The sequence below is a fragment of the Pelophylax lessonae genome (assembly GCF_965119305.1).
Source record: "Pelophylax lessonae genome assembly, chromosome: 6".
NCBI classification, from domain to species: Eukaryota; Metazoa; Chordata; class Amphibia; order Anura; family Ranidae; genus Pelophylax; species Pelophylax lessonae.
In genome coordinates, this window is record NC_138773.1 from 200969798 (window position 1) to 200984123 (window position 14326).

Genomic DNA, 14326 nt, shown 5'->3' on the forward strand with positions numbered 1-14326 from the left:
AAGAGTAAGAAGCAGTAACTCTCCAAAACAGCCCTGGGGATGGATGGATCTGTATCCCAGCAGACAAGCCTCCAAACTTTGCTAATGGTCCCTCTCGGTTAAGCACTACTGTATGTCGAAGCTCTTCACATTGACTGATGTGGGGCAGTTTCAGCATATCCTTCCATTTCTTTAGTGCTTAACCGAGAGGGACCATTAGCAAAGTTTGGAGGCTTGTCTGCTGGGATACAGATCCATCCATCCCCAGGGCTGTTTTGGAGAGTTACTGCTTCTTACTCTTTAGCATCTGGTGAATGGATCCCCAAAAGGGGCCGTTTGGAGCACTTTTATCACTGCGTGGAGCACATCAAGCACTTTCTGTCCAGCACTTTATTTGAATATTTTAATGGACTCATAACTTTGGACTGCACTTTATTTTGCACCAATTCACTTTAGCACCAAAGCATTTTGATTATTGCACTTTTATATATTTTTTTTATGTATATTAATTTTTACTGCCATACTTTTATCACCAAGTGCACTTTATATTGTTCATTATTGAAGGATTGTACTTACTCATTTTTCACTTTCCTGTTAGCACTGTTTTTTAACATTTCATTCTATCTTGGTTTTTTACCTAAGTGGGCAGCAGCTTCAGGTAGCACTATTTTATATAATATAATTTCTAGCGCGGGTTTTAAGTTTACGTTTAAACATGCTTTTATTACTACAACAGTATTGCACATTGGTGTGATGCAGTGCAACTTATTCTGAATGGCAACCAACGCACCATCCCAGTGCACCTGGGTTGTAGCAAACTGCAATGTGGGCCAATGAATTACTCTGCTGGAGCATGTGTTTGAAATTAGAGTGGTTGTTTCACCTGCAGTGAATGTTTTCTGAACATCACATTCACTGCTTTGTAAATATGCCCCCATGGCAGAAATATTTTGGGAAATGCAAATGAGAATTTTGAGGCTGATGTGATAAAACTAAAGGAAAATAAAATTGAACAAAGCCATTGCCAATAGCAATATTGATCAGATTTTGCCTTTCACTTTCACTCTGGAAGAATCAAACTAGAATTCTGATAGGTTGGTACAATACTATCATTACATACAGTGCTATGATATCATTGCATTCAACTAGATTAGGGGGTTTTCAAAATAAGACCCGTGAGCCAAATCCAGCCTGCTGTCCTGTAGCTAGGGTCAGTGGCCTCTCACAAGGTCTCAAAGAGGTCTTCAGGTCAGCCTATAGTCTCCATTTCTTTACAACATCTGCAACCTCCCTCCCCTCCAGTTTACAGCGCAGTTTATGTGAAAGCCCCCCTCAGAGTCCTCCCTTACATTAAGGCCCCATATGGCACTCTGATGTAAGAAGGGGGTAAGGAAGGGCATGCCAATAGACAAGATGGCTCCTCTGGATGAACTTCTGTGCACAGGCTAATACATGTTCCCTTTTTATGCTCACAAAAATTGGGCACTTGCTAATGCTAATCTGTATACCTGTGAGCACACCTGTGCGAGCGCGCATGCTCATGCACACCGGCGCTTACGTGCATGTGTGTGACAGATGTTGGAGCCAAAGCAAGCTATTTAAACTGAGCCAGTGCTTGGGATCAGTGCTGTTTTTGTGTATCCTGTGATTCTGTATCCTGATTCCAGTCGTTAACCAGGCTTATCTTGACTACTCTTTGAAATCCGCATGCTCTGACCTTGGCTTGTCCCTTAAACCTGTCTGTCTGCTCCATTGGCTCCTGCTTCACCGGTCCGCTCCAGACCTGGCTTGTTTCCTGACCATGCTCCTGCCTATGCCCTGTACCCGGTCCATTCTGTCTGTGCATGACCCGGTCTGCCTGACTCTGCCTGCTGTCACCGGTACCCGCCTACAACCCTGCTGTTCCGGCTGACCTACAGTCTGCTAGTAGAAACTGTCTCAGCTGCCCACTGTCACCAGTACCAGCCTGCTTCAGTCTGCTGCCCACCAGCTTGCCTGCTTACTGCAGCTTTCTGATGACTTCACCTGCCCAGCCTGGACACCTGCCCTGCTGCTACAGGCACTCGTGAAACTCTGTACTCGTGCTCCTCCTGTTTACACTATCAGGGGACCGAAGTCAGGGGTGTAAGAGATAATCATATCAGGCACTGCTACCACGTACGTGATATAGGGATTTTATGTGGAATTTCTTTGCTTTGTTTTATTCAAGTTATTTCTCCGTTGTTCTGAATCATATAATGCTAATTACAAAAAAGTTAAAAGAGTTTCAATTAAAATGTATTAACTCATTTCTATTTCATTCATTCATTTATAAAACTGATTTTTAAATATTTATAAAATAGATAATGTGGCCCTCATATCGAAAAGATAGGAGACCCCTGTGCTAGATCATACAAAGTAAATATAAATAGATAGGAAACTCCATCATACTGTATGTAAAGAGAACCTGAGGTTTCCTTCTGGCCCTAACAAAAGCGGGCTTGCTGGAGAAGCCAGTGCAGCTTCTACATTCATGAATCAAGTTCTGCTGTGATGTGCAGATATGTCCACTGAGAAACAGAGCTTCTCTGGAAATTATTAGGAAATGTTGGCAGCTGTGATAAACATCCTACTTTTCGCAGCCGTCTTATTTTGTATGTTTATTTTAAAAACCAAAGAGTAAATTGTGGTCAGCATTTAAGGACCTTCTTCCATTTTAGAGAATATTAGACATCAGAGTAGAGCTGCAGCTCCAAGTTACAGCATAACTAGAGGAGTCATTTCCAACAAACTTAGTGTGGAACTTTTATTTTATATTATAACTACTTGTATTTTTATATTATAACTGCTTTGACATGGATAAAGTTATACTGAGAAGCCTTTCAAAATGTTATCTGATCATGTGCCATGGTGTCCAATCCCACATAATAAAGAAACCGTAACCAGTGACCATTCTATTGATATGCACATCCATATGCCACAATGCATACAATATGTTAGACTAATGTGTTGGGAAGCCTGATACAGTTATCTGTACAGTGCTTTCGTCTACTGTTTGTCAAACCTGGAGCTAACCTATTCCATGCATAGGCGTGCGCACAGGGTGTGCCAGGTGTGCCTGGGCACACCCTAATAACCCTGTGTGGTGCAGATTCACCCTGTTTGAACCCCTGATATTTCAGCAAAGCCCCCTAACGGCTCCTACAATGTTTATAAAAAATACTAAAAATAATAAAATTGTAAAATATAATAAAAAAATAAAAACTACTGACACCATCCACTGCCCTCACACCACTCTCTGCCCTACTGACAGCGTCCACTGCTCTACTGACACCATCCACTGCCCTCACACCACTCTCTGCCCTACTGACAGCGTCCACTGCTCTACTGACTCTATCCACTGCCCTCACACCACTCTCTGCCCTACTGACAGCGTCCACTGCTCTACTGACACTATCCACTGCCCTCACACCAATCTCTGCTCTACTGACACCATCAGTAAAAATACACATGTATGTGTTTGAGCTTTGAGGTGCACACCCTAATGCAATAGGCTGTGCACACCTATGATTGCATGGTTTAATATGACATGCCTTTCCTTCAAACTGAATCGAAGGCAAATATTTAAAGAAAATGAATCCCCTTATTAATTTGTTAAAAAAAAAAAAAAACATTCATGATTACCTGTGGGTGGGGATGAATGTGTACCCCTGGACACAAACTGTCTGTGTTCAGAAGTGCACATACATCTCTAACCACAGGTAATTGCACCATGTGCAATTACATTACAATACTTCGTGGGGAGTCGTGGTCAGTGTTAGCCTGTAATTGGTTTGTACAGGCTTTCTTTTTCTGACTGAAAGGAAACATCTGGATGTACTTGCCAAAGAAATAATCTGACCTGGGTGATGTATAGCCATAATTGGCAATGTGCAGGAGCCCAACTGGCATAAATGCTTGATTTTGACTTTGACAGAGGCAGAGGGGCAAATCAGGTGTTCTACATTCACCTGTACTGATATGGAACTTGACAGGAGGATAGAGCAGAGAGATCACATCATTAGTCTGTTGCTGCTCCTTTACCAACTTCAATTACTGTCTAATCACATATACATATAACTGGGTATTTAGCTGTTTGCCTGGAGCTCAACTTAAAAAAAAAAAAAAAAAATTATAATATATATACATAGTGTATATATAGTGTATGTATATAGTGTATATATATATATATATATATATATATATATATATAGGTTTACATCATACTTTGGATATGCTGCATGCATGAGCTTTTTCTATATTTGTAGGGCCCTATAGGCATAGCTCCTAACTGTCCTTGGTTTTGAGGGACTGTCCCTGATTTTGAGGGACTGTCCCTGATTTGGAACAAAGTTCCTCTATCACTCCCCCCCCCCCTCATTTGTTCCACATTTTGGTCAGATCTATATAGTTCAATCTTTCAAAATCTGTGTTTTGCCTGTGTTTTATCTGTATCTGTGTTTTATCTTTCAAAAAGTGTTTCCCAGTGCTAAACCTTTCATCCAATTTCTGCATTGCTGCATTTGTAAATTCCAAAAGCCAGCATAAAGGATTAGTAGTGGTAAAAAAAGCACTTGTGAGTTTAACTAATCATTTTTTTTTGTATAATTTTCCGTTAAGGGGGCATGACAGGGGGTGTGTCCTATGCTATCTGCAGCAGTCTATTTGCAGCCTTCGGTTCTCTACAGCCATTCAAAGCCCAGAATTTATACTGCTTGTTTGAGCTTTCAGAATGTAGGGGGTGGGATGCGGAAATAACACTCTGCAGGGCTCTAGAGAGCTGAGAGCTGAATGGAGAAAAGGGATACACCCCCTTCACACAGCACACAGGAACAGAGCAGAGGCTGTCAATCAGCTGGAGATACCTCCCTGTCACCATTGTTCTCTTGGTGTCAGGAACATTTGTCAGAAGTGATTCATGATGATAGCAGACGAATGAAGCAGCAGATAGCAATTACACTTAGTGCTCTGCATTGAGACAAGTACACACTAAAAAAAGGCAAGAAAATATGGGGGAAGGTGCCACTATACCCTATCCTTATTTATAGGCCTTGATCTCCCCCTCCACAATTTTCCCCACACTAAAAAAAAGGATATGCTTTGCTCAAATTTTATGGCTAAGGTTTACAACCACTTTAATCCATCCTCCAAATTCTGACATTTGTTGTTTTGAACAGCAAGTATGAAGGAGATTTAGCAGTAAAAATGACTTGTTGGTTTACCCAATTTCTTTCTGATTTTATATGATCTTCATAAATGGGGGAGTGACAGGGGTGTTTCCTTTGCCTACGTACAAAGGTGTCCCTCTTTGCCATTTCAGTTGGGAGGTACTGTATGGGTATGGCACAATCTGTAGAAGTTTGCAGAAAATATTGATCTTTCTCATGCCATAATATAATGTTAACATTTTAATCGCACACATTCCTGGAATAGACTCGGAGGTAGCGGGCGCTGCAGCAACAACCAGTTGGAGACATCACAGTTCAATGCATATTTGCCAGCATATTATGGATCATGAATTGTCATCTGAAAATGTTATTTTATTTATTAGGCTCAATTCACACTGGGGCGACACCACTCCTTACTACTTCGGGGGCGACTTGTGCATTCCCATGCACCACGACTTCGGAGCGACTTGCATGGACTTCACATAATGGAAGTCTATGCAAGTCGCTCCGAGGTCACCCCGAAGTAGTACAGGACCCTTTTTCTAAGTCGGAGTGACTTGTGTCGCTCCTATTAGAACGGGTGCTGTAGCAGTCAATGGACTGCGAGGGAGCGCGACTTGTCAGGCTGACAAGTCGCCTGACAAGTCGCGGTAGTGTGGACCGAGTCTTACAGGTACTTATATAGCACTATTAATTTATGCAGCACTTTACATACTTACTATACATTCACAGCACCCCCTGCCCTCAGGGAGCTTTACAATCTAAGGTCCCTAACTTACATTAATACATACACATACTATGGACAATTTAGAAAGGAGTCAACTGTCTTTGGAACATGGGAGGAAACACATGAAGGCTCAGGGAGAACATGTAAACTCTACACAGAAGAGCTGCGGATGGGATTTGAACCAACAACCCAAGTGCTACTAGGTGGAAGTGCTGACCACTTAGCCATTGTGCCAGTACTACTTGGTGGAAGCCACTGTGCTGCCCACTGAAGGATGCTTAAATCACAAAGGACAAAGTGCAACATTTTGGAGCCGCACAGGACTCCTTTGTCAGGTATGCGATGAAGGGGTCACGTGCGGCTCCAAAAAATTGCACTTTGTCCTTTGTGATGTGATCATACTTCAATAAAACTTTCGGACAATAATTCATGATCTGTGGTGAGCTGGCAAATCTGTAAACCTACTCATTTTATACCAAAATTGACTGTTCTACAGATACTAATCTTATCAAAATATTATTAACAAAGCCCTGTAACACATATCAAAGAAGCACCATTTAAAAGGATGGCGGTTCCTCACTGAGTACCTCTGATCACGGAAGAAAGAACATGAGCCCTTAGATTTCCTGACACTAACAAACATGTCCGCATAGTATAAAGGTAATTGATGTGTAAAATGGTTTGTGCTCCACTTACTCCTCGTAGACTGGAAATTCTCCTGCCTAGAACTGAACGCTCTCCAGCCACTTCCCTGAGCAGAAAGTCATTTTGTCCCGGGTAGCATTGCGAGTAAACTGTTAAATGCGTTTCACGGCGTTTAGAATTCGGTTGTCATTCTCTCTTTAGCTCTAAGATGTTAAGGGCTCACAGCATCTGTTTGCCAGTATACAATAAATGGCAAAAAAAAAAAAAAAAATACAGCAAGGCATTCCAGGAATATCTGAAAGTCTGTGATAACATTCATTCTCTTCCCATTCCTTTTTACTAGCCTGTAACAACTTCTCAGTGGAATTCAGACAACAGCACCATGAATACCAATTTATCTAACACACTTTCTAAATACACCGTATAAAAAAATAAAAAAAAGCTATTTTGCCTTACTTTTATTGACAAACGGAGCTGGATTAGGGGTTTGCATGGAGCTATACCGTGAGAAATTAACATGTTATTAACTTAAGGTAATGGTTAGCAGGCTGACAATAACAGCTTTTATAAAACATAATGGATGCCTAGAGACAATGAAAAATGTAGATATATTTCCTCTGAGTTTAAGCGCTTTGGAAAATAAGCTATTTCGTGGTTATTAAAATGGTTGCCCTGGGCCAGCCTAATATGATGGAGATTTAGAAGCTGACATAGTGAGAACTGAAATTTTAATGAATTGCCATGTGAAAACTACTCTATAATATTTCTTGTAACTGAAATCCAAGCTGAAAAAAAGGTGTCATGACAAATTATGTTGACACGCTCACATACAATGCTAAAAACCAGGAAAAAAGAAGAAAGGTCACAATAACAAATCCAGCCATAAACATTCTCCACTTCAAAGCAATTTTATTGATGACTATCCCAAGCGCCATTATAAATGGAGATTATTTTCAGTGGGAGTGGGTTTAGTTGCCCAAAGAGATATTGTACGGTCGCTTTAAAATAGGTCGTAGAAAGAACTCGGGATAGAATTTTCCTAGAAATGTAAACCTCTTTAGCATATAATGTAAGTGTTCCTGTAAATGGTTGCCCTACTGGGCTAAGTTACTAAAGAAGTTGAGGATCTTCACACAATAAATGTACTTTAAGGAGAAGTATGGCCAAAGCTTTTTTTAAACAAAAAAAATAGTTTGCTCCGGTCGGAGCCATTGTACCAATGATCCGACAATAGTACAGCGATCTCCCCTGCTGAGCTGTTGTGGTCTGACAGGGGGATGCCCCTCCACCAGAATACTCCAATGGCCAATGGCAGAGAGCGCTGATTGGGAGCTGGTGGGCTGCTGGTTTTCCATAATGCACGTTTGACAGAAGCCAGTGTTCTACCGAAAACTCCAACACCAAAATCTCCAACCACGTCACTTCCGGTGATTCTCCAGCAGCAATAATTGGAGATTTCGATGAGTTGACTGTTTTCATTGAACACCGGCAGCGTGTAAACTACAGTACACAATATAATGAGTGGAAATTGTTAGTCCGCCCGCTACTAACCAACAACATGGCCACCTCCAAGGTGATGACAACTTTTTTCCTCCTTACCCAGTGTTCTGTGAAAACAGGCAACTCATCATGTACCATGTATATGGTGCCGGTGTTCTGTGAAAACACCAACACGTCGAAATCTCCAATTATTGCCACCGGAGAGTTACCGAACGTGACGTGGTTGGAGATTTTGGCAAGTTGGAGTTTTCGGCAGAACACCGGCTGAACTGACAGACTGGCAACGCACCACCATGAATAATGTATCACTTTGTGCACTTCAAATAAAGCTGACAAAAAAGAAACAAAGTGAACTGTGTGATGCAATGAAACACACATCCTACCGCATCCTCACAGAGGCTCATGGCAACTGAAACTGACAGCTGCCTGCACACTAAACTGGACAGTGTGAACTGGTTCTTAACGTTTGTCAGCAAAAAAGATACCTAAATGCATTTAGCCAGTCAGTGATTTTTCAGTTACAGGTAAAATCTGATTGGTAAAGAAGTATCACTTTATATTTTACATTTGCATTAAATCCCCCAAGGGACCAAGTGCATGTTGCACCCTTGTGCATTAAAAATCAAACTTGTTTGTGCTGTGCTGTAGTTCACCCCAGGCTGAAGCCCAATTTATAGGTGTTCGTATGAAGGAGCTACAGCCCACACTGTGAATAAGATTCCCACTGTGAACAGCCCCACAGTGCTGACTGTTCATTAAAGTGGAACCAAAGCAGCTTATACTCTCCTTTCCTTTAATGTCCCTGTCCCTTGCTGGCATTGACATCTTCTTTTGTGTGTGTTGGACATTGCTTGTCTCTTCTGCAATAAAAAATCTGCTTGCTCGCAGTGAACGACTTTAATTCCGCTTCAATAAATTTAGTAGTAAACAATCGTTAAGCGCTGCTGGGCTGTGTGATCTATCTGCCAGTGCAGTGTATGTTTGCTAGCAGTGGCAGATCTATCACACATCCCATACAGCACTTGATATTTTTGTTCTATTAAATCTGTAAATTAACAGTCAGTACTGGGGCTGTGTGATAGATCTGTGGCAGCTAGTTAACATACATTGCACTGGCAGATCTTTCACGAAGCTCCGCATTCCTGACATTGTTTGCTATTGAATTTGTGAATGAACAGTAGGTTGCAGGGATGTGTGATAGATGTACTGGAGCTGCTTGTAAGTATACTCTGATTTGCTTGTGGATGGAGCCAACCCCAACACCCGATGTGCCGAATGGCGACGCTTCTTTTGAGCATACGCCTGATGCCAGTGATGAGCAATGTCATTCAGTTTCCATTAAGTATTCATCTCCTTGCTAACATAGTGGTTGGACATCAGCGTGGAGAAGGGGGCAAGCTTTCAAGCTAGCAAGATGATGCTGCTCAGCAACCATAGGTCAAAGCGGAAGAGGACCAAGTGCTCTATGCACTTGATTCCCTAGGAGATATAACAAAGATTTACAACATGAAGTGATACTTCTTCTTCAATTATTTGCTAGCAGCCCCTAAGGCAGCCCAAAGATGAATCCATTTTTTTTTTCAACCAGCGGGTTGACCAAAAAAGATGACTTAATTACCCTATACACACACTCGATGGGGATTTGGGAATCCTCACTGTTGAGCAATTGTATTCTGACAGCAGGGAGACTTCCTCAGCATCAGAATACTCTGATCAGCACTGAAAGCTATAGCTGATTGAGTGGCTAAAATCTAACATGGTGATTGAACAGAATTCGATTGGTAGACCAACTTCTGTACAACCACAGTGCCCATACATGAAGTGAAATTAGGCCATGCCCTGCTGGTTTAAGTCTGACTGTCCATGCAACATTATCTTTTTACTCTTTCTCCTACAATAGGGATCCCTTCCCTCTATAATCATAATTGCCATTTTACAAAAAAACTCAAGCGCAACAAATCTCACCGTCATAAACCTTAAAGTGACCTTGGAATCCAGAGCGAGGCTTGGAATGCACGCTGGCTTCTGGCAGGCTCAGCAAATCGATTCCTGCACTCGCTTTACACACTTGTGCCGGTACATAGGCACCCATACATGTGAATGCAATACCATTTCTTGTAATATAATGACCACTTTATAATAAATACTACAGAAGGAAACCTTTCATCCTGTCTCCTGTTGGTGTCACTAAAACTATGACCACCATTAAAAAACCAGAAGACCAAATGGGAGCCTAACATCAGGGGAATCCCAGCCTTTGACCATAAGCACTTTTTGACCTACCTGTAAAAAAGTGTCAAACACCTCTAATGAGTGTACATCTACACTTTGGACAAAAGTGGTGAAGAATACAGGAGATTGATGTTGAAGAGACATTGGTGTTGGAAATTTGTCACATTGGACTTTTTTTTATTTTATTTTATTCTTTCTTTACCATTTGATTCAATCATTTTTCATTTGGTATTGCACATGGCTTGTATATACACTGAAAAAAATTATAAACGCAACACTTTTGTTTTTGCCCCCATTTTTCATGAGCTAAACTCAAAGATCTAAGACTTTTTCTATGTATACAAATGGCATATTTCTACCAAATATTGTTCACAAATCTGTTTAAATCTGTGTTAGTGAGCACTTCTCCTTTGCCAAGACAATCCATCCACCTCACAGGTGTGGCATATCAAGATGCTGATTAGACAGCATGATTATTGAACAGGTGTGCCTTAGGCTGGCCACAATAAAAGGCCACTCTAAAATGTGCAGTTTTATCACACAGCACAATGCCACAGATGTCGCAAGTTTTGAGGGAGCGGGAAATTGGCATGCTGACTGCAGTAATGTCCACCAGAGCTGTTGTCCGTGAATTGAATGTTCATTTCTCTACCATAAGCCGTCTCCAAAGACGTTTCAGAGAATTTGGTAGTAAATCCAACCGGCCTTACAACCGCAGACTATGTGTATCCACACCAGCCCAGGACCTCCACATCCAGCATCTTCACCTCCAAGATCGTCTGAGACCTTCCACCTGGACAGCTGCTGCAACAATCCGTTTTCATAATCAAAAAATTTCTGCACAACCTGTCAGAAACCATCTCAGGGAAGCTCATCTGCATGCTCTTCGTTCTCATCGGGGTCTCGATCTGACTGCAGTTCGTCGTCGTAACCGACTTGAGTGGGAAATGCTCACATTCGATGATGTCTGGCACTTTGGAGAGGTGTTCTCTTCACAGATGAATCAAGGTTTTCTTAGATCTTCGAGTTCAGCTCATGAAAAATTGGGGCAAAAATAAGTGTTGCGTTTATAATTTTGTTCAGTATATATGTGAGCGCCACACCTTTTCAGAAGCCTTGAAGTGACCTTGTCACTACAGGGTCACTTGCAAATAAAGTCCAGCCTGTGAAAGAAGAGCATGTAGACTTACCTTTCTGATGGACTATGCCCTCTTCACGTTTCTGTATACATATAAGCGTAAAAGGGGGCTTTCTCTCCCTCTCTCTCTCTGGGACTATATCATATAAAGAGCCCTAGTTTCCTACACAATTCTACTCCATCCAAAGCTTTTAATCTACATCTTCTGAATCCCCGCTCTCTTGGGTCCTCTTATGCGTTGCTAATCCATCTCTTTTTTGGTCTTTGCATGCACCGCAGATCACCAGATTGCTTTGGCAGTTTAATGCAAAAGCTGTTACTATGGCATTCTGTACACAGGGAAGAGAAATTTTACTGCACAAGAAGGACTTTTACTGCAGGTGTTTCTTATAATATGTACGAGTGCGCATTTACATTACAATACAGTCTTTGCTTAGACTGTGATACAACATTACGTGGTTCAAAATTGCTTCTGAGTCTCTTCTGTTGAAAGGTTTGAACCTTTTATACATCTTTTTGCACATTCCATACATGTAATAAAATTAAAAGATAAATGATATACGTAACGCAGACAAAAATACCTTTGGCCATGCACTGTCAGCCATTTTGCGCAGACAGTTTGTGGAGGTCAAACACCCTGTCTTCCTTTGCTGTGTAATGCACAATCTGACAAAATGAAGCTGAAAGTAAATGACATTTTCTGTGCTTCAGTTTAGCACCAATGCTCCCCCTGGCTTTGCTGAGTATATATTGTCCCTTAAATGAACTTTAAAACTTGTCAGTCTCATAGCAAGGAAAATAATCATAAAAGAGAGTACCCTAGAAGCATCCCGATGCCACGTACTGTATATAAATATATCATGCTGACTTTTTTAATTCATCTTTTTTTTTTCCTCTAATCCATTATGAATAGATGCTATTATGTTCATGGTGAAGGTTTGCGCAGATCAACAGTAACCTAAGTGCAATTAGAATTTGAATTGATGCTACTTGAGGATAACAGCAGGCTGTTAAGCTCCTGTGTTTAATGGTGTTTCCTGTAAGTGCTATTCATGCCATGATGCATATTACAAATGGATATCTGCATCGTTTAAAAAAAAAAAAGAACACTCTTCAATGTGGGAGCGTGTCAGTCTTGTCATTGGTGACAGCTAGGGCGGATACGGACAGTTGAAACTGACCTTTGCCCAAGAAAGAGCATTGAGACATCCAACAAACTGCAAGATGGGCAGAATCCACAAAAGTTGAAATAGAAGAGAACATCACACTGAAAAAAGTTGCTTCACTCGGGGGAACAGAAAACCTCTGTTATGATAGAGTTTGCATATTACTGGAACTGCTACTTAAGAGACAAGATATAAAATAAAGTGCCTGTAATATAGAGCTATAAAATGCAGGCGGTAGGCAGGCCTTGTAAATGGGATAGCAAATTAGACTCCTACAACACATAGGGCCATATTTAGGAATGACACTACTTTATTATTATAGTTTACCTCTCTAAACGACTATAGTAATTGTACATCTGATAAGCTTATTGTAATTAACTTAACACCCAATTCCATAGTTTATTTTCTACTGAGAAAAATGGACATTTGTTGAAGATGCAATTTATAGGGGTTGATTTACTAAAACTGGAGAGTGCAAAATCAACTTGTTTTTTTCAAAGATAATTAAACTAGCTTAAGTTAGAACCTGATTGGCTACTATGCACCATTTGCACTTTCCAGTCTTAGTAAATCTCCCCCATAGTGTGTCCATAGTGTGAGCACACCATACCTCCCAACTGTCCCTCTTTTGGAACCAAATCCCTCTTTTCTCCTAATGCCTTGTACACACGAACAGATAATCGTACAAAAAAAATTGATCCCACGATAATCTGATCCTTAGTACACAGCTTTCGACAGCCGATCACAACATTTTGTCCAACAAAATCTGAAGGGACAAACACGAAAACTTTTGTCATACGTTAGCCTAGCGAACGACAATCGTTTATTCAGTACAGTATGCGTTCGCTAAAAATCGATAGACAAAGAAGCCTTGTTTTTGTTTTGCACTATTCGATACATAGCTACGCAACCAGGAAGCTTAAAATCATACGTTTAGTATGCATCGTTGCATTCAATACTAGTATCATGCAACAAAATGCGAACGATAAGTCGACAAAATATATATGATTGTGTGTACGAGGCATTAGTTGTCCCTCTTTTTGATCTGATGTACAGATATCTATGAAAATTTAACTACCAAAAGTGTTATTCTGGATTAAAACCTACATCCTTTCACTTAAAGAGGTCTTCCAGCTGGAGGAAAAAAAATAAAAGTCAGCAGCTACAAATACTGTAGCTGCTGACTTTTAATATACAGACACTTACCTGTCCAGGGAGCCTGCGATGTCAGCACCCCTGCCATTTTTCTCCCCTGCTGCCACCATTCCTTCTAAGGGAAACCGTCAGTGAAGCCTTGCGGCTTCACAGCTGGTTCCCTACTGCGCATGCGTGAAGCGTGAGCTATCTAATTGGCCTGGCGGCAGGGGAAGAAAGGGGGGCTGAACATTTCCGAGGAATGGTGGCGCAGCGCTGTCCTCAAGGAAGTAGGGAAGGGTACCTGTCAAAAACAGGTACCCGTTCCTCCCTGAAAAGTGCATCGGAGGGGGGTTGGGGAGCAGAGGAACGGAAGTTCCACTTTTGGGTGGAACTGCACTTTAAAGTGGAACTGTAGGCAAAACTTTTTTTTTTCATTTAGGATAGAGCAAGAGAGGGTTATAACCCCTGTCAGATTTGTATTCGCCATCTGTGTCCCATTTTGGAGATTCCCCTTTACTTCCTGTTCTATAGCCAAACAGGAAGTGAGAGGAAATCCCTGCATATTAAGGGAATTCCTTGGAGACCCCCAGGTCACCGGAACTAGTGTTCCCATTGG

The 14326-nt window shown here is 41.3% G+C and overlaps 1 protein-coding gene across 2 annotated transcripts in view; it reads right to left on the reverse strand.

Moving 5' to 3' along the window:
• Positions 1-14326, reverse strand: part of KLF7 (KLF transcription factor 7) — a 237734-nt gene that overhangs the window by 88938 nt on the left and 134470 nt on the right. The window lies entirely within an intron of this gene.